This window comes from Ambystoma mexicanum, chromosome 3p (assembly GCF_040938575.1).
Source record: "Ambystoma mexicanum isolate Mex_15411 chromosome 3p, UKY_AmexF1_1, whole genome shotgun sequence".
NCBI classification, from domain to species: Eukaryota; Metazoa; Chordata; class Amphibia; order Caudata; family Ambystomatidae; genus Ambystoma; species Ambystoma mexicanum.
The window spans coordinates 859480365-859506607 of NC_090925.1; positions in this window are offsets into that span (position 1 = coordinate 859480365).

The following is a 26243-nucleotide window of genomic DNA, read 5'->3' on the forward strand; positions in this document are numbered from 1 at the left end:
TCTTACCCTTCGAGTCAGACATACAGTGCACAGAGGTCCAGCCCAAAGAGCCAGTCGTGTGTTACACATCACCTTTGAAGATACGGTATACGCTCAGTCAAGACCGGCGCCTCTACGGGAATCAGGTGAGCGTTACAGAACGCAAAGCCTACCACAAAACTCCCGTCCAGGCGCTATGGAAACCTCGGATACCGACCAGCTAGCCCAGTTACTTGGGGAACTAAGGGCAGAAGTGCATGCAGCCCGTCAGGAAACGAACGCTCTAAGAAGGGAACTGATTATTTCCAAGGAGCGAACAGATGATCTCGCTAGACAATTGCTACAGTCACAAGCCGGACAGACCCCGTTACCCGCATCTGGGGGAAATCTTCCTTCTACATCCTTTATGAATCCAGTGCAGATCAACCTACCTGGGAATGTACCTCTGGCTCCGCCCGAACGATTTTCTGGTGACCCAAAGAGGTTTGCAGTATTTATCAATCAGTGCCGGTTGCATTTCTTATGCCGGCCAGCAGCCTTTCCAACTGATCAAGCTAAAGTAGCTTTCGTGCTTTCGTACCTTAGTGGCAATGCGGCAGACTGGTCGATCCCTCTAGTAAATCAAGATGATCCGGTCCTCCATGATTTTCAAGCTTTTCAGCTCAGTATGGAAAAACTGTTCGCAAGACATTCACAGGGGCAGGCCTTGGACAATGAGCTTCTTTCGTTGCGACAAGGTAATCAAGACCTTTTGGCTTATATTGCGTCTTTCAACAGACTGATAGTGGAAACTCAATGGCCTGAGGACAAAAGGATTACGCTGTTTTATAGAGGTCTACGTGGAGAGCTCAAAGATGTGTTAGCCCAAGTAGTGAATCCCCCACAAGATTGTTCGGACTATATAGACTTAGTCGTTCAAATAGATCACAGACTGCAGAACAGGAAGGCCGATCGTTCCAAGTTTGATGCTCGAGTATTTTCCAAACCGCCAACTCCTTCCACAGGAGTAGACTCCGGGGAACCCATGCAAATAGGGGGTCTGAAAGGTCCTCTAACACAAAAGGAGCGGGAAAGGAGAAAACAGTTGCAATTATGCCTCTATTGCGGAAACTCAGGGCACTTTCTTCGAGACTGTCCGGTGAAACCTGCCAAGAAGGCAGTAGGAGCTGCAGTTACCAAAGTTACAAACTCTGAGCAGGGAATCGACCTCGCCCGACAAGAATAGAGGTCCTCTTGCCGAGCGTGAAAACCAGTTCCGTGACCTCGCATTTCGTGATACCTATGGTCCTCATTAGCCCTGATAATCCGGATCGATTACATGCAATTGAAGCTTACGTCGACAGCGGTGCCATCGGCAATTATGTGGATCATGAAATGGTTTTGAGGATGAATCTAACTCTTTGTCCCAAGGCTGTAAAGGACGTCATTACTACGGTGGATGGTACGGAGATAGCCTCCGGGCCAGTAACGCATACCACTCAAGAGGTGACGCTAGTAAGTCAAGATGGACACCATGAGAAGATCGTGTTCGATGTGATCAAGGCCCCTCAGTTTCAGATTATTCTAGGAATACCTTGGTTAGAGAAACACAATCCTCTGATCGATTGGCGAGCAAGAACGGTCCAGTTTCCAGAATGTGTCTCTACTTGTCACCCTCCACCTGGTGTTGCACTGGCAGCAATTTCTTCAGAGACTCCCCAGTTACCTCCCGAATACCTAGAATACCAAGATGTTTTCCGGAAGGATCAGGCTAACTCTCTACCTCCTCATAGGTCTTATGACTGCCAGATAGACCTGATACCTGGATCTACTCCTCCTTGTAGTAGAATTTATGCCCTCACCGAGCCTGAGAACCTTCACCTTCGACAATACCTGGATCAATACCTGGCAAATGGGTTTATTCGTCCTTCCAAGTCCCCTGCTTCTTCAGCTTTGTTCTTCGTTCCATAAAAGGAAGGAGACCTTAGAACTTGTATAGATTATCGCTCCCTGAACCAGATCACCGTTAAGAATAGATATCCGTTACCTTTGATCCCTGAACTCCTGGACCAAGTCAGAAAAGCATGCATATATACAAAGCTGGATCTTAGAGGAGCTTACCACTTGGTACGAGTAAAAGAGGGCGATGAATGGAAGACGGCCTTCCGCACCAAGTATGGGCTATTTGAATATCAGGTCATGCCCTTCGGACTTTGCAATGCCCCGGCCGCCTTTCAATATTTTATGAACGATGTCCTCAGAGAGCTCATAGATGTGTGTGTTGTTGTTTACATTGACGACATCCTCGTTTATTCTTCATCAGAATCTGAACATCGGAAACACGTGAAAATGGTCCTCGAAAGATTGCGTCAACACAAACTTTTCGCTAAGTTGGAAAAATGTGTTTTCAACGTGACTGAAGTTGAATTCTTGGGATTCATATTATCACCTGGCGGAGTGCGTATGGATTCAAAGAAGGTCGATGCAGTTCTCAAATGGCCATCACCATCCTCCGTAAAAGGTGTGCAAAGCATGTTAGGCTTCGCTAACTTTTATCGCAGGTTTATCCCCGAATTCTCTCGAATAGTCCAGCCCATCACTGCCTTGTTAAAGAAAAATAAACGTTTTGAATGGTCTACCGAGGCGGAACAAGCTTTCCAGGATTTGAAGACTAAATTTATCTCTGCACCAATCTTAAAACACCCTCGCCCCGAACTCCCCTACATCGTGGAAACTGATGCTTCAAGCCTTGCCATGGGGGCAGTTCTATCACAAAAGGACCCGGTAACCAATCAGTTGCATCCCGTGGCATTTTGGTCCCGCAAATTCTCACCTCCTGAAATCAATTACACGATTACTGACAAGGAACTTCTGGCTATCAAGTCTGCCTTTAAGGCTTGGCGGCATTATCTGCTGGGGGCCCGACACACCGTTACTGTGATTACGGATCACCGAAACCTGCAATATTTGAAAACCGCAAAAGCCCAATCCTCCAGACAACTCCGTTGGGCATTTTTCTTTGCCGAGTTTGACTTCATAATTACCTATCGACCTGGTACAAAGAACGGTAAAGCTGATGCCCTTTCTCGGATGGGAGTGGAAGAACACTTGATCAACCCTAAACCTGTACCAATTATTCCCGAACAAAGAATTCTGGGTGTAATCGCCACAGAATCCATAGAGGAAGTTAAGGATAAAGCCAGGCAACTTGTAACCCCAGCAGACATACAGAATTGGCATCTGCAGGGAAAGGACTTTGCAGTAAAGGACAACTTATTGTATTTCCAAGAACGATTATACCTACCCAGCACAGATTTACAGAAAAAAGTAATCTCTTGTTATCACGATTCTTTAATGGAAGGACATCCCGGTATGGCCAAGACCTCAGAAAAGATCAAGCGCTACTTCTGGTGGCCGTCTTGGAAAAAAGATATCAGAGACTTTATAATGTCCTGTGGAGTATGCGCCCAAAACAAGAGTCAAAAGGAAAGACCAGCAGGCCTCTTACACCCTATTGACATCCCACCTCGCCCTTGGCATACGCTTTCTATGGACTTCATCACCGGTCTACCTCCATGCTCCGGATACAATACGATTCTAGTAATCGTGGACTTATTCTCCAAGATGGCGCATTTCATTCCGCTCAAAGGCTTGCCAACAGCAGCAACTCTGGCCCGAGAATTTCTCGAAAACATCGTCCGACTGCACGGTTTTCCTTCGGTTCTAATTTCGGATCGAGGTAGTCAATTTATTTCTCATTTTTGGCAAAGTTGCTGTCGGTCGGCTCAAATTGATGTGAGACTATCGACCAGTCACCACCCTCAGACCGACGGACAAACCGAGAGGACCAATCAAACTCTGGAACAGTATTTACGCTGCATGCTGCAACAAACTGAAAAAACTTGGAAAGACATCCTTTGGATAGCCGAATATGCCTACAATAACTCTGTCCATTCGGGAACTGGGAAAACCCCGTTTTTTTCTTTTGTACGGCAGTCACCCTCGAACCTCGGAGTTGGATCCCCTCCAAGATCTTGAAACACCAGCAGTAGACTACCTTCATTCTACAATCACCCAAGCCTTTAAGGAAGCTGTTTCTCACCTTCAAAGGGCTAAAGAACAATACAAGAAAGGAGCAGATCAACATCGGAAGGAAGCCCCTCAATATCAAGTAGGGGATCAAGTCTGGTTATCCACCAAATATCTACCTCTAAAAGGGCCACGCACATTCAACCCAAGATACCTTGGTCCCTATTCCATCACTACCATAGTAAACCCAGTAGCGGTCAAGTTGGACTTGCCCCCGCACATGAAGATACATCCGGTCTTCCACGTCTCTCTATTAAAACCCGTGCAACCTCAAACCCGACTAACTAAATCTCCAAAACCTATCCTAGTTGATGGAGAACTCGAGTTTGAAGTCAAAAGCATTCTGGACTCCAAGATCTCCAAATCTAAACTATTTTACCTAATTGACTGGAAAGGCTACGGCCCCCAAGAGAGATCCTGGGAACCTGCTGAATATGTCCACGCTCCTCGCCTAATCAAAAGATTTCACCGAACATTTCCTGACAAGCCAAAACCCCCGGAGAAGCCCGGTTTGGGAGGGGCCTTGAGGGGGGGTACTGTCATGATCTCTGCTTCCAAAAGGTCAGGGTTTTCCCAACTCCCTTGGAAGCAGATCCATAACCCAGGTTCCGAGTGCCAACCAATCCCAATTGGGACCTTTTGGACCCAGTCCTGGCGCCAGTGGCACCAGGCTCATAAATATGCCCAGTCCCAGAGCTGGAAGCGCCGGCTCATAATGCTTGGGTGGACTTACCGGCAGCAGACCATGCTGCTTACTTGCCTGCCAGTTGAGCCTCTGATCCTCTTCTGTTTGGAACTACTTTTCCTGTTGGGTGGGGCAGGAGCCACTCCCTAGATTCAGAACACTGGAACTCTTCTGGAAAGCAGGAACTCTTTTCTTACCTAGGCGTGGCTGTGGAAGGAGACACCTAAGCACTACAGGAGGCTATTTAAACCACACCCGATGGATGAATCTTGCTTTGCGTTATTATGCATCCTCTGCAGCAGAACGCTCATCCTGTCTTCTGCATCTGATCCTGGGCCTAAGGAAAAAGGCTTACCATCCTGAATCCAGTCTTCAGCAACACCTATAAAGACAAGAAAGAACAGGTGAGCATTACGGTCTTCAGTGACAGCTCTTCACTTACCTGGTCCATCGGCTGTCACCAACGCCTCGCGCTGCATTCTGACATCTGAAAGACAAAGGCTTACCTACTCTTCGTGCGCTCCGGAGATCTTCACACTGCATTCCGGCATCTGAAAGACAAAAGCTTACCAACTCTTTGCACGCTCCAGAGGCCTTCGGAGCTGCATCCCGCATCTGAAAGACAAAACAAGGTGCGTTTAAAGACATTGGGGAACTTTAATACTCACGTGCCATTACTCCTTTCCACATCTAACCCAGTGGGTATTCCGGCACCCTGCAGCCGCTCCGAACTTGTACCTGCAAAATAAAAAGACAGTTAGAGCGCATCGTGAAGCAGGCAACAAGCGCTTACTTATGTGCTTCCAGGCGCTTCTATTCATCACACGGGCTCCATCTTCAACTCACTTCACCCCGTCATCCGCCATCGCCGGAACCCTGCAAAACAAGAAACATCATTACTAAAGACTTTAAAGACATTAGAATTACTCGAAACTTACCGTTCGTGCAGTAAACGACGGACAGCAGTCCTCTGAAGTCAAGAGGCCTGCTCCCCTTATCCAGTGAAGAAACTGGTTACAGCACCCTGCCCCGAGGCAGATGGAGAGCACGGCGCTCACTTACCTAAGGTGAGAGCGTTAACCTTTGGGGTTCTACAGGAGAAGAGAAAGGGAAGAAGAGAGAGACATTCAATAACCCAGTTCCTTAATCCCATATTTTCTATCTGCAGACATCTTACCCTTCGAGTCAGACATACAGTGCACAGAGGTCCAGCCCAAAGAGCCAGTCGTGTGTTACACATCACCTTTGAAGATACGGTATACGCTCAGTCAAGACCGGCGCCTCTACGGGAATCAGGTGAGCGTTACACTTGTGTCGGGCCGAGAGCAGGCGGACTTGTCTGTAGGCGCTGTCAAGAAAAAAAGGACATTTTAGTCTCTTGTATATGACAACCCTAGATCCCTTATCAGGGTGGGAGAAAATCGTGGAGTTAGTCCGATAGGGTAGAAGATGGGGTGAGGTGGAGATGCGCTAGATATTTCAACAGTAATACACACAAAAAATATAATTGATGTTTTAATAGTAACAGAAACAGCCGACACGTGTTTCGACACGCTGGTCGTTCTCAAGGCGTACGAAGAATGAATATGTTGATAAATCAAGATGGGGTGATCCCTCAAAAGAAGGAGGCGATGTGAAACTCAATCGGACATCGCATACAGAAAGCAATCCCTGCCGTAATGGCCGCACATGTACAGGCTTTCGGGGATTTCCGTGTTATTTGTTCGCTCGATTTACGAGGAATATACATGTGCGTCCATTACGGCAGGGATTGCTTTCTGTATGCGATGTCCGATTGAGTTTCACATCGCCTCCTTCTTTTGAGGGATCACCCCATCTTGATTTATCAACATATTCATTCTTCGTACGCCTTGAGAACGACCAGCGTGTCGAAACACGTGTCGGCTGTTTCTGTTACTATTAAAACATCAATTATATTTTTTGTGTGTATTACTGTTGAAATATCTAGCGCATCTCCACCTCACCCCATCTTCTACCAATTTTCATTTCCAGCCAGGGTGGTCTGGCTGCGTGGGTGGTAATGCTGCTGATATTCTAGAAACAATTCCTTGATGGAACTCTTATTCTAATCAGTGATAACTAGCGCACAGACTGTTCTTGCGAACCCACAGCTTGTCTTTAACTAGTCCGATAGGGTACATGTAAATTTCAGAACATTAATCTTTTCATTACATCTTTAATTAACATCAGTTAACATGCTGTTATTTTCCCGCCGGGTGGGATAATGCTCGCCTCTGAGTCTTTAATAGAATTAAGACTTTCTAGTAAGTTATTATGGAAACTCTTTATTCTGTGTCAAGACCGGAGGCTCCCATTATGCTTGTTTAAAGCTTACTTACCACAATAGATGCCGGCTGATCTACCGGTTTTAGGTAGAATTGTTTGAAAACTGATTCACTAGCCCAGTCTGCCATCCTCATGATATCTTCTAGGCGAACTCCTGCCTGAAAGGCTTTGGAGGCCATGGCTCCTCTAACTGAGTGGGCTCTGAAATGCTTGGTGTCTGTCCCTGCTTGAGCTAGCGTCCACCGGACCCAACGTGCTAAGGTCGGTGCTGATACTGCTTTGTGCGGTTTACGCAGAGCGATCAGTAGCTGCCCGTTAGGGGAGGTTCTGAGTGGAGCCGTCTTTTCTTCGTAGACTTTCAAGCATTTAACCAAGCAGAGCTTCGGTTGATCTCTAAAGGCGGGATAGGAAATCACCCTGGAATTGCACTTTGTTCTTCTATGAATATGGAATACAATGCCATCAGGAGAAAAGGTTCTGCCTGCTAGATCTAGAGATCTGATGTCTGAGACTCTCCTGCAGGAGACCAAGCAGAGTAGAGTAGTGAGTTTGCCAGATAGGGCTGTACTTGATAGTTTTTCGTTACTAGGCCATGCCAGAAAAAGGTTCAGTACTTTATTAACGTCCCAAAGCTTGTCATAGCGAGCTGGAGGTGGGACGGTAAGCCTTACACCCTTGAGTAACCTGCAGACGAGGTGGTGTTCTCCTGCTGGTACTCCTTGGATAAGGTCATGACCTGCGGAAATTGCTGAACGGTAGGCGTTCACAGACCTGTAGGCGAGCCCTTTTTCCGCTAGGGATGCTAGAAAATTCAAAATCTCTTCTACAGGTGCTGAAATTTGATGTAATCCTTTCTCACGACACCAGGAGCTCCAGATGCTCCAAGAGTTGGAATATCTCTTCCGGGTACTAGGAGCCCAGCTCTCTTCGATAAGGTTGATCGCTTTGTGAGACATGCCTGGGACTCTCCACCTAGACCTAAAATCCTCCAGGCTGCTAAGGTCAGAGATCTGTTGAGGAGGAGAGGATGAAGCTGACCTGATGGATCTAATAGGAGATCTGGAAACTGGGGTAGTAGGATTGGAGAATCCGTAGAAAGTTCCCGAAGAACTGGATACCAAGTCTGAGATGTCCAGACCGGCGCTATAAGAATCAGATTTGCATGCTCATGACGGGCCTTCGCCAGGGTCCTCGCTATCATAGTGAAAGGAGGAAAGGCATACAGTATTCCCCGGGACCATGACTGTAGGAATGTGTCTGTTGCAGCTGCTGCTGGGTCCGGCCTCCAGCTGTAGAAAGTTGGTAGTTGGGAGTTGAGTCTGGAAGCAAAGAGGTCTATGGACATTGGACCCCAGATCTCCTGAAGGCAGAGGAAAACCTCTGTTGATTCTCCAATCGCTGTAATCTGTCGAGTGGCGGGAGTACCAGTCCGCTACTGCATTTGAGAGACCGGGAAGGTACTCCGCTGTAACTGAAATCTGGTGATCCAGACAGAAATGCCAGAAGTCCTTGGCTAATTCTGCTAGGGGTCTCGACTTGGTGCCGCCCAGATGGTTGATGTATTTTACCGCTGAGATGTTGTCCATCTTTAGTAAAATACAGCAACTTGCTTTGTCTTTGGCAAAAGAGCACACTGCAAAGGAACCTGCAAGAAGCTCTAGACAATTGATATGAAGGTCTAGCTCCTGTGGGGACCAAGTCCCTCCCGTGGCTATGGGACCGCATCTCGCTCCCCAACCGGAGCGACTGGCATCCGACTCGATAATATCTGGAGCGGAGCCGAAGATGGCTCTGCTGTTCCAGGCTTCCATGTGAGAGAGCCACCAGTTGAGCACTGTCCTCGCTTGAGGAGACAGTGTCAGGAGTTGAGAATAAGAAAGGTTTCTCCTTAAGTGTTGGCCTTTTAGTCTTTGCAGTTCTCGATAGTGAAGAGGGGCGGGAAATATTGCTTGAATGGAAGATGAAAGTAGCCCTATCACTCTTGCTAGTTCTCGAAGGGAGAGCATGTTCTTCTGTAAGAGTCTGCGTATTTCTCTTTTGGTAGAGTGAATCTTGGCTGATGGGAGTCGAAGCTGCGAATTCTGTGTATCCACTATGAATCCTAGAAATTCCATATTTTTGGATGGAAGTAGAACTGACTTCTCCCAGTTTATAAGAAAACCTAAGCTTTGTAGCAAGTTTATGGCCAGTTCGGTTTGTTTCTGAACTAGCTCCTGTGATTGGGCCATGAAAATAATGTCGTCTAGATAAATTATGAGACGGACACTTTGCTCTCTTAATCGAGCTACAACAGGTCTTAAGAGTTTGGTGAATACCCAAGGCGCCGAAGAGAGTCCGAATAGGAGACTTGTGAATTCCCAATCTCAGTTTCTCCAGGAGAATCTGAGGTAACTGAGGTGTGTTTGATGAATCGGTACTGTGAGGTAAGCGTCTTTTAAGTCTAGGCACATAAGCCAGTCGTTCGGTCTGAGAAGATCTCTGAGCATGTGTATACCTTCCATTTTGAAATGGCGGTAAAGGATGAACTCGTTGAGCGCTCTGAGGTTTATGACTGGGCGCACTTTTTGTTTCCTGCGTACCAGAATAATGGGACTGAAGAAGCCTCCCTGACTTGAGCAGGGGCGAATCGCTTGCTTCTGATGGAGACTGAGTATTTCCCTGTCTAAGGCGGTTTGGTCTGATAGAGACACTACTATGGGAGTGGGGCGACATGTCTGAACGGGCTGCGTAAAAAACTCTAGGTGTAGACCCCGAGCTGTGTCCCTGACCCAGGCATCTCCCGATGAGGTATCCCAAGCATTTGCAAACATCCTTAACCGGCCTCCTATAGGTGTTAGTGGCGCTGGCGCAGTTAACAGTACACTGACCTGTGGGTTGTTGTTGGGCTGGGTATCTAGCCGCTCTCCTCCAGGGACGCCCTCTTCCACAACCTCTCAAGGGGAAGAAAGTGTTGGGGCGTTCTTGCCAGGAATTATGCTGACCTCGAGATTGTTGAGGTCTCTTGTCGAAGAAGTAACGGCCGGAAGAGCAACCTCTTCCTCGTCCGGCCCTGGAGAAAACCTTGGTTGCAAATACTCTTTTTATTGAAGCCTACGCTTTGTCCAAAAGCCGTGAATGTCACGATGAATTTTGTCATCTCCTTCATGAAAGGGTCAACGAAAAGCTGGCCTTGCGCAGTTGGGCCTGATTCTGTGTCTGCCAGTTCGGTTAATTTGGCATCTATCTTGTATAGGATGCCTTTCCGTCGCTCTGTTGAGATGGCGAAACTGGCGTTGCCCAAGAGGCAAATAGCCCTCTGGACCCAACCGGACAGTATCACTGGGTCGATGGGGTCCGATGAGGTGATAGCTGCATTCGCAAGATCAGAGATTTCTGCTAGTGAACCTGCTATGTCCAGTACTTTATCCTGGCAGGCCTTCCAGGCACGATCAATACCCTTCCTGGGGTCTTTAACGTTTTTACCCAAAAAGGTAATCATTTTAGAATCGAGCTCTGGAGTCAGAGCTACTTTATCTGCAATGTCTGGTCGTGGACATTCAGCACGTAGTCTGGCCCGAACTTCTTTATCAAGTGGCTTGCGCAGCCTAAGGTGGATGTAAGTCGATGCCTTGGAAGATGGTTCCCAGTCGGTGGACCTGGGGTGTATAAAGTCTTCTGGGGTAAAAGTACCTTCAGTAGAAGGTTTGGTCCCGGTTGTGTCATTAGGGATGGGGTCTGCCGCAATCCCTGACGCAAAGGGTCTTGAATCCTCAAAATGAAATTCCTCATCTGAAGAGGAGCGAGAAAGATCAGCGTCGTAGACGTTTTTGTTATGATATTCTTCTTCCGAGCCCTATCCATGTCCCTCCGGGCTTGAGGGTCTAGTTCCCCTGGTTTCCTCCTTGGGGTAAGAGGGTTGATGGGAAAGGGTTACCTTCCTATTCATGAAGGCTTGTTTCAGCCTAGAGAAGGCGTCCGTTACGGCAGCTGTGGCATTAGATGGCTGGCTCGGGGGGGGGGGGGGGGGTCGTAGAGCTTTTACTCTTGCGAGCCGGTGTACATCCCTCTTCGGTAAGGTGCTTCCTTTTCTGTGTTCTCTTCCTCCCAGGAGGGGAGGTCCCTCTGAAATTCTCCTCCATAGTGTCTAGACGATTTTGTATGGGAATGAGCATATCTGTTACAGCTTTCTTAACACTGGTCTCCACAGAGGATCCCAGAACCTTCTGTAAACTATTAGCCATTGCCACTTCATCTATGTAACAGTGATCTCCCTCAGCCTCAGACCAAGCCTGATCTTATTGAGGCGAGTACTGTTCTGCCATTATAAAATAAATGCACCGTACTCACTTTTTAAAAAAAATTTCTTGGCTTCTGAACGCCTTCTCTCACTGCCCAGTAATGTTTTTTCAATTCAGCTTTGTAACTGTTCTAAATATGCTGAATAGGAGATTTCTTTGATATATGCGCAGTGAAAAACCAGCGAGAAGAAACGGTCGTTCTTGTCTGAGGAAAGATTCCGGCACTCGAGCTGCAAGAACCGTTATATTATAACGGGCATGCGCGCTTGAGCGCCGGAATGTAGAGGAAAGGACCCGGAGAGCAGGAGCTCCCTTGGCGGCCTGCATGCGGTGCAGCGTGGTCCGACTAGGCCGCGCCGGATCCCCAGTACCTCAGGAGCGCAACGAAGCTGCGGGAAAGCCGGCGCGAGCCGTCAGGGAATCTGCTCGACGAGCGGAATAAATAACTGATGATCAGCTGTGACCGTGTGAAGCGGTCTCCGAGGTCAGAGGACTGATGTCGGAGCCCAACATAAAAGTACAAATTATTATTTTTTTATTATTTTTTAAAAAAAAAAAATATTGAAAGTACATTCATATAAGTCTATAACTATGCAGTAAACATATATTATGACATTTTGCAACGTTATCTTTTAAATTATAAAATCATGATGTAAGCAGTGCTAAACATGAAGTACTTATCTCTTGCTTTGAGCAGCAAAGAAAGAGGAAGTGTCATGTTTAGGACTGTTTATGCAGGGGATCTGAACTACTATTGGTGGACTAGGTCACGTGTTGATGGCCTCTAAATGAACTGGAGCTAAGCTCCCTGGGAAATGTAGTTTCTTGAGAGACTCTTACCTTTGATGTTAAGATATTACTGTTATATTACTGTTAAATTGCTATGTTTACTATATATATTTGGTGCACCTGTTTTTCTGCACATTACTCATGGCACATTCACTGTTGGTGCACAAATATCTTGCTGCTGAGCTCTTTTCTTTATTGTCGAATAAAAGAAAGAGAAGCATAATGGGAGCCTCCGGTCTTGACATAGAATCGAAAAACACATGGACAAGCAGAAGGCCCAATACCCATGGACCAATCCAGTTCCTTCAATATCAACAGGCTCCAGGTGAGTATATATAAAAGGTGGTTAGAACAAATCTGAGTTGGGGGATTTTCAAAGGAGTTCAGTAACATAGGAGTGTGTTCCTGGTCAAAGAGGGAGTAAGGGATGACATGGAGTGGATAGTGTTGGAGGAGGAAAAGAGCAAAAAGGAGTGCAAGGAACAGGACAGAGTTTGAGGTGGGACAGAGAAGGAGGAAATAAGAGAATTAGAGCGGGTGGAATTTTCTATTGTGTTCAGTTATAAAGCACAGCATACACCTGGTGGCAACCTGGAGCTGGAAGAGAGGCTGATCAAATAAAATACCTAATTTCTGTAAAGCAGTTATAGCAGGATATTATTCTAATTAAAGAGTGAAATTTAGTGACATCAGATGTCTCTCTGTATAAAGGAAAGTAATTTCCGTAATTTAGAGGCCTGAACACTGAATCCCCTTGCCTCCATGCATTCAAGGTGGCAACTGGGAGAGTGTAACTTTCTGTCTGAGGTGCCCGAACTCCACAGGCAGGGATTTCCCATTTCAGTCTCTTTCTCAGGAAATTTAGATTTGGTACATATGTTGCTTTTTAGGTTACACAATTACTTAAATTCTTTGAATCACTGGTAGACAACAGAGATGATGTAGTGCCAGCAAAATATTGTAGCCAGGAAACCGATTACACAGTACATGTGCCAACTTCTTTAATCTCAGAAGTTTATAGATGGAAGTCATTGGCAGACGCAGATCAATTAAATCACAATAGTAACAGCTGAGAAATTGCTAGACTATTTATAAGAATGAGCTGAGCATTGAACAAGAAGAACTTTAAAATTCTTTGTGGGACTCCTCGGTGAAAAATCTCTATTTGGGCTGCAGAAGTAATTTGTGAAGATGAGCAGAGAGATGAGTTGATTTTTATTCCAATGTATTTACGAGTTGAGCTGGTGTTGTGGCGGAGAACCCAGGCAGGGCGGTCCTTTCGGTATAAGTACGATCTCTGTCTATTTTCTGTTATTATTGTCCACTGTGCTCGGAATTAAGAATAATCTGCGCCTCACATGTTGAAAGAATTAATGGCCGCTAATGGGGATGTGTGAATGTTAAACTCTAGCAGAGAAAGAGCAGAACACTTAAGGATACAGAAGCTTGAGCTACCTTCGTGTGATTCGTATCCCCCAATGGCAACTTTTTGGACTTATCACATGAGATAGGATTTTAGCCAGTTCAACACAGTGCCCCGATAGCCTTGTTGGTAAAGAGTCTCCAGCAGCAGCAGCCCATGGTCCACAGTATCAAATGCTGTGGCAAGGTCATGTAAGACCAGCTCAACTGTGTCTCTCCCACTGGCAATTTCACAAATACAATCCACAGCACTAGGTACCGACTCTGTGCTGATACCTGGGCTAAAGCCAGCTTGTTGCTGTTGAAAGAGATAATTTTTTTCCTCAAAATCTTGCATTTGGCTACATCCCGTTGAAGGAGCTTCCCCAAGTGCGTTAACTATCAAATAGGTTGCACGAAGGAAGTTGCATTGGCTCCCTGTGGCACAACGGATTCGCTCTAAGGTTTCTTGTCTAGTTTATAAGTGCCTTGCCCATACCGCTCCTCGGTATCTACAAGACCGCCTCATGAAAATGCCTTTTAGACGTACCCTTCGCTCTAACGATAAAGATCTACTACGACAACCACGTTTTAGACTAAAAACGTATGGGAACCATTGTTTTAATGCATGGCGGTCCAAGGTTTGGAATGACCTTCCAAGTACCTTTAGGCAATTACCTTCTAATCTGCAATTTATAAAAGCCCTGAAAACCAGTCTATTTGACGGCGGACGAGTTTAGATTGTACTGCTATGACCGTCTTACTGGAACTACTGAACCATTGACATCTTGATCTATCTGTATTTTCATGATTGTTGTCTTATCTGTTCTATGTTCTCTGTCAGCGCTCTGAGGCATGCGGGCGTGCTAGTGCTTTATAAAAGTTGAATAGAATAGGTTGAAAATGTAATAGAAATGTGGATCTATGTGATTAGATCTAACAACAAATACTGAAGCTGAAAATAGCAAATTTCTTTTTTGCACATTTCCATGCAATTATAATCATTTGCAGGGGAGACCCCTCTGCATACACCCCATACATTATTGTATACCCTAATCCCGCCCCTAGCGTAGAAATGTGCAGTTAAAAATTTGGGATTTTTGCCTCAACTTTTTTTGCCATGATGATACTGATAATGTGAGTCCAAAGAGGCTTTTTTCAGTAGAGAATTTACAGTTGCTGATTATAGTTAGTCTGGTACCGAGATTTGGAATACAAATCATTTTAGGTTAGGAGAGTGAGAAGGGAAGGAAGAAAACCTTGAAGACAGGAGGGCTGAAAAGGAGGCAGAAGTGGACAGAGAGATCCAAAATAGGAAAACTTTCTTGGCCAAGCCAATTGGGCCAAATGCAGGATGGGGTGCTCAGGTCGCGCTGAGGGGCACGTAGGTATGACTCGAGCTTGGGTGAGGCAAGGGTGCCAGTGCAAGTAAAGTGGAGAGCCTGCCTGACCTAGGACTACAGTTTGGTAGGGACAAAAAAAACATGAAGACTCTGAGGGAGGTAAAGAGATAATGAGGCTAGCCTGGATCTATAGTCTGGGCTTAAGTGGGACTGGCAAGCCCATCAAGGACAATAAATAAGGGTTGCTCACTAAGGAATCCGAGCTAGGGTGGCTTACTGAGACACGTAAGCCAGAAAGCCCCACTGAAACACTCAAGTATATTTTCAATTGAAAATGCTGAAACCACTCCTCCCCCTTATTTCAGAAGGTGATCGAGCAAAGGTGGTGGGCTTACTTGTTAATGCCAGACTGGACTATTGTAATGGCCCTTTGGCAGGATGTCCTAAATATCAGCTGCAACGCCTGGCAGTAACACAGAATGCTGCAGTACGTGTATTGTTTTCACTACCTTGGAAAAAAAAACAGTTTCAGAATTCAGGAAGAAACTACATTGGCTTCTGTTAAGATGGATTTCTGAACTCTAACCTGGTGGGGAGAGGTTCAGAAGGCCAGCCTAGTTTCTTGGAACAGGGTAACCACTGGACAAGCCAGACCAATCAAGGTAGCTATGGTCTGCGGTCAAGACTAGGTCACAGGAGGGGTGAGGGTGACTGAAAGACCTTAAAGAGATCAGAAGGCCAGCCTAGTTTCTTGGAACAGGGTAACCACTGGACAAGCCAGACCAATCAAGGTAGCTATGGTCTGCGGTCAAGACTAGGTCACAGGAGGGCTGAGGGTGACTGAAAGACCTTAAAGAGCACACAAAGCGAGGACACTTACAAATTATTCTCAGACAGGTGTATATATCAAAAATATAAACCCATTTATTACAAGACCTTTGTAACTCAACATACAGTAAGAGAATCACAGCAGCAAAACCACTTAAACCAGCACAATACTATTAAGATATAGATATATATATATATATATATATATATATATACACACAAGACCAATGGGGTCTAAAGGGTTAAAGGCACAAAATATGTCCACAACCTAGAAGTGAAGGAAACGGGCAGTGCAGATAGTCTTTAGTCCCCTTCAACATCAACTACATACCTAACTAAGAGGCAGTCCAAGCCCTAAGAAGAGAGGAGCCTTATGCTCAATAGTACAAGCAATGCAAGCGCATGCGGTTGCTCCAATGGGCAAAACCGGGTCTCTTCAGGGGTCTCTTGCAGCTCAGGGAGGTGGGTGAGGTGATGAAGAATAGATTCCCACTATTTGAGGAGGGCACCCACTTGAAGGCAGAGGTGATTCCAAGGTTCGGGAATAAATCGCTAGTTCGCATTAGCAGTGGCAAGGAGAGGGGACCCCAGGGGCCACTCGTGCGTAAAAATGACTGGAGGTGCTAAGGACCACCGGTTAGGGTTGTGATTACTCACCGACCCTTGGCGCACTGCGGACCAATCTTCGCCAGTCGAGTCCACTTCGGTTGCAGGTTCAAATGCGACAATATGATGGCTCTGTGGCTTTCAGTGACCAAGATACAGCGATGATTCCCAAACGGGACAGTGGTGATCTCTCTGCTCCTGGTGGAGGGATCAGACCAGTTTCACTGCAGCAGGTTTCAGGGGCAAGAGGGGTCACAGATGCAGCGCACCTGCAAAGATTGTCACCGCGGCTGGGCGACACAGTAACCGCGCATGCTCCAGTCCTGGCGCATTCGTTTCACTTCAGACCTGGAAACGCCAAATATACGAAATTCGGTGTGAGGGTGCCGTGGACACAGAGCTAGCAGTATACGAAGTTTCAAGTGCCTCCTCGAAACGGCAGTGGAGACAGAGCAAAGGTCCGGCATAAGCTGCTCAGCCCACTGGTTGGCCCAAGGACACTTCCGAGAAGACTTACTTGCAGGTTTTGGTGAAGATGCAGAGAAAAGTTGGTCCCACTATTCTAATGGGTCGAAGCGGCTTTCCAGACCTTCTAGGACGACCAGATGCAGAGAGGTCCCACGGGACGACAGCGGGCTCAGGGTGCCAAACCTCCCAGCGGTTCACCAGTGGTTGCTCGACTCGGCTTCTTAGCTTCAGGATACTTGGATCATATCCTTCGTTCAGTGAAAACTCCAGAGATCGACATGGTATGACTCTGTGGGTGCTTCTCTTATCCAGAATCTCCTTCGCGCCAAAACGAAGAGGACCCAATGGGAGATCTGCTCACATTCAGGCATACCATACGTCGACCAATCATGGACCACGGTGGTCCTAGGCATTCACAGCACACCAGACTCTCTGGCACCCAGGATGTGTATTGGGAACAGACATCCCAGCCCACATCCTGAAAGCATACACACAAGGCATGCAGGAGCCTGCGAAAGCTGGGCGATTCGCGGGAAACTGCATGACCAAATAGGGACTGACCCGGGTTGGCTCGACCTGGGGAAGGCAAAGGGGCAAGATGGCCAAAGGACGGGACAAAGAACCTTGTGGCATGGCCATTTTTGAACCAGGCCACCTATTCGTGCCAAATGCGGTAATCCCGGTTTAAATGGCAGGAAAGGGTTAAAATTATATGAAACGATAAGCTGCCACCAGCTGTTACGCTCACCTGGTTCCATGGGGCGCCACCCAGCAGTTGGGGTTCAGATGTCCCTCCTTGCGATGCCCAGATGCAACCAGCGGAAGAGTTTTGCCTGGAATACAGGTAAGCTATGTTCAGGACTGGGCAACCAGGGTAAACAGCCTCCCATCTCCCTGTAGGTCTGCGACCCTTCTGGACTTCTCCTCACCTTGTTTTAGATGTTGGCGGGTTCTCCATCCTGCTGTCTTGGCGGGGCGCGTTGAGCTTTGTGGGCAATGGCGATCGAGTTGCATCACTGATGCCAGCCTGTCTTTAGTCTTTCAGGTAGGTCTTATTGCTGTGAATATTGCTGTTCTTGCATGCCTTTTAAACAATGTCTTTTTCTTCCTAGGTACGCCGAAGTCCAATATGTGGCAAGGCGGAATCTGTGTCTCGCCGGTAAGTATGGGCGTTTTTCGAGCGCCTTCATGCGGTGAGTAGGGGCTATGCGCTGCACTTAAGATGCCTTGCCTTTGCTAACCTGTTATCTTTTCCTCTACGCAGGTCGCGGTACTCGACCGGAGTATGGAATTTCTTTTTTTTTTTTTTAATTTATTTGATTTAGTTGAAATAAACCTACAAAATACAAAAAAATCAAATAGTATTTTAAAATTTAAAAACAAACAAAACTTTTTTTTCCCCCATTTTCCAATATACAATGATACAAATAGAGAGACACATGATTTTGAACAGTGCAAAGTGTAGCTAACAATACATCAGTTATGTCTAATCATAGGTATCACCATTTAAATATTTACTATAATGTGGTTAAAAAATAAAATACAGACATAAAGAACAGTATGAATCGCAAACTTCAACTTGGTTGACATCAGGACTTTTGATGAATTCACTGAGTTTCCAAATTTAGACTTAATAGGAAATTAACAGTGGCAATTTGTAATGGTAAATAACCAGAACCTAGTATCAAGGACCAGGTCAAATCTTGGGGAGCAAGGCATAAATATTTACAATGTCTGGCATAGTGAGTTTCCTGCATGGGCCGGAGGGCCTTACATTCCGTGATAAGATGCACCAAGGTTTTGCGGGTGTCCATCGACATGCAAAAGCGACAAAAATTCATAAATTCGTAGAGGGGCTCAAAAATTTCCTTTTGGCCGGTAGATCTCGTGTGACCCATAAATTGAAACGCACTCTTAAAATGTTATTACAAAGTTTATGTGAGGGGCAGCGAGTTAAATAGGCTGGTAAGGTGCGTATTTTTTTGTGTGGGAAGCGATACTCATCACCATCTTGATACAAAAGACATGCTGTTCGTGTAAGAGACCAATCTGCTTGATACAGTTTTGATTTAGCTTTGTCTGGATTTTGTAGTAGTAAATCCAGTGAGATATCTGCCGCGATTAGCACGCCATAGACACACGTGAGCCAGGATTTGATAAACCACTGCTTTGATGAAAAAATATATGATGAGAGATGTTTTAACAGAATTTGAAGAGTGGTTGAAAGCAAGCATTTCCTAAAAAAGGAGCATTGATGCCAGTTGAAAATAGCCTGCATGGAGACTAAACCAAGTTCATATCTTATCCAGGAAATTGGAATGCAATTTGGGAGGTCTAATATTCAACGCCAATATTTTGCTTCCCATTTCGCAAATGGTAGGGAAGGATTATCCTGAAAGGTTTCGAGACCGTATAATAGAGCTGGAGTAGTTTTCATTTGTCCAGAAATGCCAGGCTGGCAAGATTGAAAATGTGCCATATTTATACATAAGAATACTGGCTTGTGAGATAAATGATGTTAATCTTGTCTCTAGGCGTGTGATATGGACTATTGGGTGAACTGAACCCTCAAAAAGAATACCAAGGTAGGTGTAATGAGGCACCATATTTATGGGAATATGATTGAAGGTCCACACATGTGATAGCGGGCCACGCCGCCTTGTTGAATATGCGATGATTTGTGTTTTAGATGTGTTTATTTTCAATTCATTATTTTGAGTGTAAATAAAGAAAGCATTCAACAATCGTTGCAAGCCTACTTGTGTTTTGGAGATGAGCACTAAATCATCAGCATATAGGAGCGTTTGAATTGGATGATTATTTAATTTGGAAGAGTCCGAAGTCACAGTGGATAAGTCATAGCTAACATCTTGAATTAAATAATTAAAGATTGCTGACGCCAGGAGACAACCTTGTTTAAGGCCTCGTGAGGTGTTGATCTGTTTTGAAAGTACACCATCTAACGAAAGGCAGACTTTTATTGAGGTTCCGGAATGTAATGCATATATCACATCTAGTAAAGTTGCAGGGCACTGGTCTCTACGCAGCTTCGCTAAGAGGAGCACACAGCTCACTGAGTCAAAAGCAGCGTTGAAGTCAACGAACGCAATGAATACTTGTTGTTTCTGTGAATTACACTGCTTTTTAATTGAGTTTAATGCAAATAGGTTAATCGATGTTCCCATTCCTGCGACAAAACCCTTTTGATGCGGCTCTCGCAAATGTGAATGTAGAGTCCAATCATTGAAGTCTGCAAGGATCATTTTGGCGAAGACTTTCCAAGGTGCATCCAGAAGGGCGATAGGTCGATAGTTAACTGGGAGACTACGATCATCCTTCTTGAATATAGGAATGATGATAGATGTCTTCCAGGAACTAGGAATCGCGCGAGTAAGATGTTCTTAAAAATAATATGAAGGATGCGGGCCCATTCATCAGGATGAGCCTTTAGCATGGAGTTTGAGAGCCCATCAGGTCCTCTCGCTCTGGATGAACTGGCTTGCATAATGATGGAACAAATTGATAGTTCAGACAACTGTAGCTGCCATTGTGAGTCAGCTGAGGGAATGTACATCAAATCATCGAAGGCTGGATCAGCATATAAGGAGGAAAAATGTGTGATCCAGTCAGATTCAAGGACGCCATTGATTTGCGCGTCACCCTGAAGATTGTAGCTTTGATCATTTAGTAATTGCCACATCATTGCCGAGTTTTTATTTGACCTGGCAGCTTGCATGGAAATGCTATCACGCTGAAACTGAGACGCTTTTTTACTCCTGAGCCAGTTTTTATAGCGGCATTTGGCAGTTTTTAAGAGTTGCCAGCTTGAGGAATCATTCACAGATAATATTTTTTTCTGAGCGTTCTGTAATCTGATTTGACACGCTGAGTTTCAGCGTCAAAGATATGCGGGTGGCAGACACGATTATGCCGCAAGATGGTAATAGTTTGCATGAAAGGTTTTAAAAGCTCAGGGTACTGATCACCATTATATTGCAATGCATTGTTTTCTAAACTGTTTATAAGAGAGTTCCATCGAAGACGACTTCTGGCAGTGTTTACTGTTGCCACAGCGTGTAAAACCTGTCTGGATGAAGCATCTCCGTGTGTCCATGCGATCTGCTTAACAAGTAATTGATGATTGCTGTTGGGGTGATCACTAATGGAAAGATGTGTTTGAAACAGGATAGGGCTCACAAAGATGTAATCAAGTGTGCTTGGTACTATTCCCACGTTGCCACGTGTAATTGGGAGATACCTCTCCCTTAACAGAGCCATTTAGCATATGTAGATTACGATCATACATAATGCTTGTCCATTTCTTAGCTGCTTTGGTTATGTCTGGTCTATCTCGACAATCCAGATTGAGATCTTCTGCAATGATGGTGTGAGTGATGGTATGTCTGGATATAATTAAATCCAAGGTCCCATTCAGACCTACATAAAATACATCATCGGACATGGTGGCAGTGTTGCAATAGACATTTACTACGGCCAATTCTTGGGAGTGACCCAAGATTAATACTAACTGAATTTGGGCCCCTATCGAGGCCCAAGGTTTAATGCTAAAGCCACTAGCACTATGCACACCCACTAAGAGACCCGACGATGAGCGACCACTACTTGGGATTGCAGGGAGGAGGGTAGTCTCATAGCCATCCGAGATGGGGCAGTAAGTAAGCCAAGTTTCTTGTCGGGCTATCAGATGATGGATGCTGGATAGCTTGGCAATGGAAGACTGCAAATGGGAATGACCCCTTGTGTTCCAGCATTAAAGTTGAATAGTATCTTTGGCGCAGACTGTTAATGGTTACTGCTGTTGGCTGGTTCCACTTTGAGTCTCATGGTTTTGCCTCTGCACTCCCTGATAGATGTGAGATTTCCGACTGATGTTTTGGGGATTTGAGTAAGCTTGTTCTGGTTCCTCTGCTATGAGAAAACCCATATTAAATAGTTGCATTCTGCATTGCCAAATTGAATCTCAGACCAGCCCAGAGGGGATCCACAGTCTAACTACTGAGCATGTGAATTCGGAGATGAATTCAATTTGGTCTATCTCATGAGAGGACAGGTTTCGTAGCTCAGCGACGTCTCTGAATAAATTCAGAAAACTTTGCCGGTTCAGATCGTAACATGGGAAATTTCCCTCTCTACATTTTAGGATGAGAGTGGAGGAATGCCCACGGCGAGGGTTCCGATGACGTGAGACTGAATGAGTATTCGATTTCTCCGGAGCCCACTGCAGATGTAAGTTAGCAATATTTGTGCTAGCTTGAGTGGGATAACCATCGTCTTGAGCAACTTGCTGAGTAGTAAATGGAGTATAGAAGGGCTGCTTGCTAGACTTGGCTGCAACAGGAAGAAAAGAATTTTGCGCTTTAGCTAAGCTAATCGCCAGATATTCATCTATTTTTTGTTTAACATTCTCAAACTGATCTGGTGTAGGTAGTACATTAGAAGTGTCTGCCAGGTTCTGTTGACCCCGGCTGCTGGAGGTTTGAGCAAAAGCTACAGCTAGGGGAGTTGGAGGTTGGATAGGTTGAATAACTGCAGCTGATGAATGATTTGCAGTGTTAGGAGTGCATCAAAACAGGATTGTGGGTGTTTGAAAGCAACCTCACATGGGCAGCGTTTTGTGCTTTTAAAGAGGCAAGTTGCTTATCTGTCTCAATATTCCGATCTATAGATAAGACTAGCTGGGAAAGGGGGGCACCGGTTTGTGATTCATTAGCTTGTTGAACCATTCTCAAGGACATCAAGGAATGCACAGGGGGAGGAATTGATAGGGCTGGTTGGGACGCAGCTTGTATGGAAGATAGCGGGGGCAGGCCAACCAGCACTGATGGGGCCAAGGAAAGTGGAAAAGGAGGAGGAATGGGTAAGGCTGGATGAAAAGCAGCTGGTATGGGAATGACCGGGGGCAGGCCAACCGGTACTGATGGGGCCGGAAAGAATAGTGAAGGAACAAGGATTTGTTGAGAAGCACTCGACACATTATCTTTTGGAGCAGTAGATTTACCCAAGGCCTTGAAGACTGAGTTCAATGTTTTTTTAGTTTGCTTGAGATTAGCCATATTTTTTGTTTTTTTATTGCAAGAGGCTTTTTAGGTGCAACTTTCGGGTTTCTTACTTTAAGGGCGTCTAGGTGGCTAAATCCCTGTCCTGTTTTGAGCGCATGGCTAGGCACTGGAAGCTCCCGGATCGCCTCTGGGACAAAATTTGGTGGTGGTAGAGTTGTGGGAACATGCCCTTGAGCAGGGGACTGAGAGATACTCATATGAGTGATTGGTCGTATGATGCCAGTGATCAAGGGCAAAGCACATGCCTCCATAGGAAATACTTCTACTGCAATTGTAACAGAGACATTAGTCATGCTAGATTTGCACCCAACCTCCCCCTCTAGTGATTCATTTATCAACCTTTTCCTAGGGGGTGGTGACAGATTTTTAAACAATGAAGAATTGTAATGACCCAACATCCACTTCATCAAATCATCAAACTGTTTGGATTGGTGAGACACTTTTGTGTCGAATGATTCAAATAATTTGCACAGGCTCATGATAGTGGTGTTAATAGCAATCAACGCCGGTTGAATAGTGGTTGAGTGTTGTAGAAATAGATCTGAAGGGACTGTTTTAGATATTCTAGGTGTAGGAAAGGCAAACAAATGAATCATGGAGTTTTTAGAGTTCTGTGAGAATTGTTGAGACAAGGTAACTTTGCTGTGTGAAGGGTCATCGGTGGAATGATGAAGAGCTCTCCATACAATCAGGGATTCACATTGGCTGGCATGAATGGATAAACCAGTTTGATCTTGCACTAGTGAGGGAAAAGTAATCGGGGAAATAGCAATGCGGGAAGAAGAGAGGCGTGGGCAATTTTTGGTAGAGGCTAGCATTGTAATGTCAGATAGAGGACATGGGTTGACTCTGACACATGGGGTTCTTAATGAAATGGATGTGTCCTGTGCATGAGAGCCTTCTGGTTTATTGCTGTTGCCTAAATGGGAGATTGACATTGATGAGATGGAAACGATGGATTCATCTATCTTGTCATCAAAAGTAAATTTTGGTTTTGTGGATAACAAAGCGCCTGATGAAATTAATGAGTGAGCAGCGTAGAAGTCTTGGTTTTGAGCCCCAAATTCATCATGACTGATTTGAGTCAATTGACTTGTCAGTATTTCGGATAGGCTTGGGATGTTAGGCGGCATATTTGTAGCAAGCCTATATGCCATAGTTATAACAATCCTGTAGGCTGACACAGGACAAAGGTCGCTAGGCTAGATTAGTTGCAAGTCGGCTAACTCAAAAACAGTTTGGAAGAATAGAAATAAGCGGTGTATTAATCCTGATACCTGTGTCAACCAATGGTTCACGGTTACGTCTATGTTCACGAAACATGTGTTACACAAAAACAACAAAAAGAAATGGGTAATAATTAATTAAATATTCACACAAGTAATAAACATTGGTGAAGCGCCTCAATTGAAACCTAGAAAAACATACAATTATTGACGGAGACAACTTCCAGATGTCCCAACAATCACAAATGTTAAAACCAAAAAATATAAAGAAGTATAAAGCTGACGTCTGGACCCCTCACGGCGCCCCTACAGGGCAGGTAGGGGCAGGTAGGGGAAGGTAGGGGCGCGGTCACCACAGAGGAGGGGTCAGCAGGCAGTTGTCCTAAAAAAAAAAAAGAAAAGGAATAAACAAAAAAGAGGGGAAAATGAGAGAAGTGTTTTATGAATTAGTTCACTGTGCTAACTTGCAAGAAGCACAGAACGTGCAAGGACAAAATACACACTTCGAGCACAACATGCCGAAACAGTCACCTTTTTTTTCTTTCCTTAGTGGAAGGACAGGCAAGCTGCAGTGTTGCGTTTAAAGATGTCCTCCAGGCAAAATTCAAAGCAAAAACCCAAAGCGCTGAGGAGAGCCGCTCAGCGAGACCGTCCAGCAAACAGTACTTGTGGTACCTGCACAGGTGCGCCTGTGAAATTTCCGTCGTGATGCTGATTGAGGAGTGGCCGGCGAGGTAAGTCTTTTGGCACAGTTCATTAATTGTACAATGTCTAATGCCTTGTTTCTTCTCTTTTACAGGTCTGTCGATCCGGGGGAGCGCTGGTTCCAGGATGACGGTCGGAAGAGCTACGGACCGCTGGTGATGAAGTTCATGTAAGCTGCTGCCTTTTTCTCACAATGTCTTCTCCTTTCCTTTGCAGGTGCTGTCCTTACGAGGTTTGTGGCTGAAGCTGAACACGGTGAGCGTTACGTGGCAGTAATGCAAACTAACGCGAAGCGTGTCAGTCTATTCGGGTGTGGTTTAAATAGCTTCAAGAAAGAAGTCCAGGTAAAATAGTCCCCATGGTACCACACCCAAAAACACTACACTGCAAGCCTGGTTTCAAGGAGCCAGGTTATGAGAATGCCTCCACATGACTGGCATTAATGAAAAGTAGTTCCCAAGCACAAGTCCATATTCAAACATGAGCCTGGCACCAAAGGCGCCTGGACTGGCCCCCAGAAGGCCTATGCTGCAATTCCTTTGGTTTAGTGGGGGCAGGAATCAAGACTCTCCCTGGCCCATAGGTTGGCCATGGGGTCTTCAGAGTGTGGGTGGTGACACCAGCCCTGTCCACGACACATCTGCACATCTCCTAAAAAGTCATACGAGAGTATCCAGGGTCTTTGGAAATGACTGAGACCCAAGTGCACTGTACTGTAAGGTACATTGTGCACTTGTTACATGTTGCAGAAAAGTTGGAACATAGAAAAGGACTAAGGGAAACAAGGGGTGTACAACTGGAGGGAAAATTACACACAAAATGGAAATCTTTCCTAACACTCGCCCCTCCCAGACCTAAGGACAGGGGGAACTAATCCACTCCTGGATTAGTCTCATGTGCAGGTCGGTTAAACGTTCTGGACAACCCATCAGCATTGCTATGTTGGACACCTGGCCTATGCTCAATGGTGAAGTCAAAGCCTTGCAGACTTACGGACCACCTGAGCAACTTCAGATTCTCTCCCTCCATGTTCATTAGCCACTTTAAGGGCTTATGGTACATTTGCACAGTGAAGTGGGTCCCATAGAGGTAGGGCCTCAGCTTCCGTAGGGCCCATACAACAGAGAAACATTCTTTCTCTACTGTGGACCATCTGAGCTCTCTGTCCTGGTGACTAATGAAGCCAATAAGGTGTTCCTTGCCCTTCTCATCTTCTTGTGATAGTACAGCTCCTATCCCAGTGTCTTATGCATCTGTCTGCACAAATAAAGGTCTTTGGTAATCAGGGGCCCTGAGAACAGGGGATTGGCACAAGGAGTCTTTTAAGCCATTGAAGGCCTTCCCACACTCTTCAGACCAAGTTACCTTCTTGGGAGTGGTGAGAGCAGTCAGAGGGGCAGCTATGGTGTCATAGTCTGCTATGAAATGTCTATAGTACCCAGTGAGTCCTAAAAAGGCTCTTACCTGGGTCTGAGTGGTGG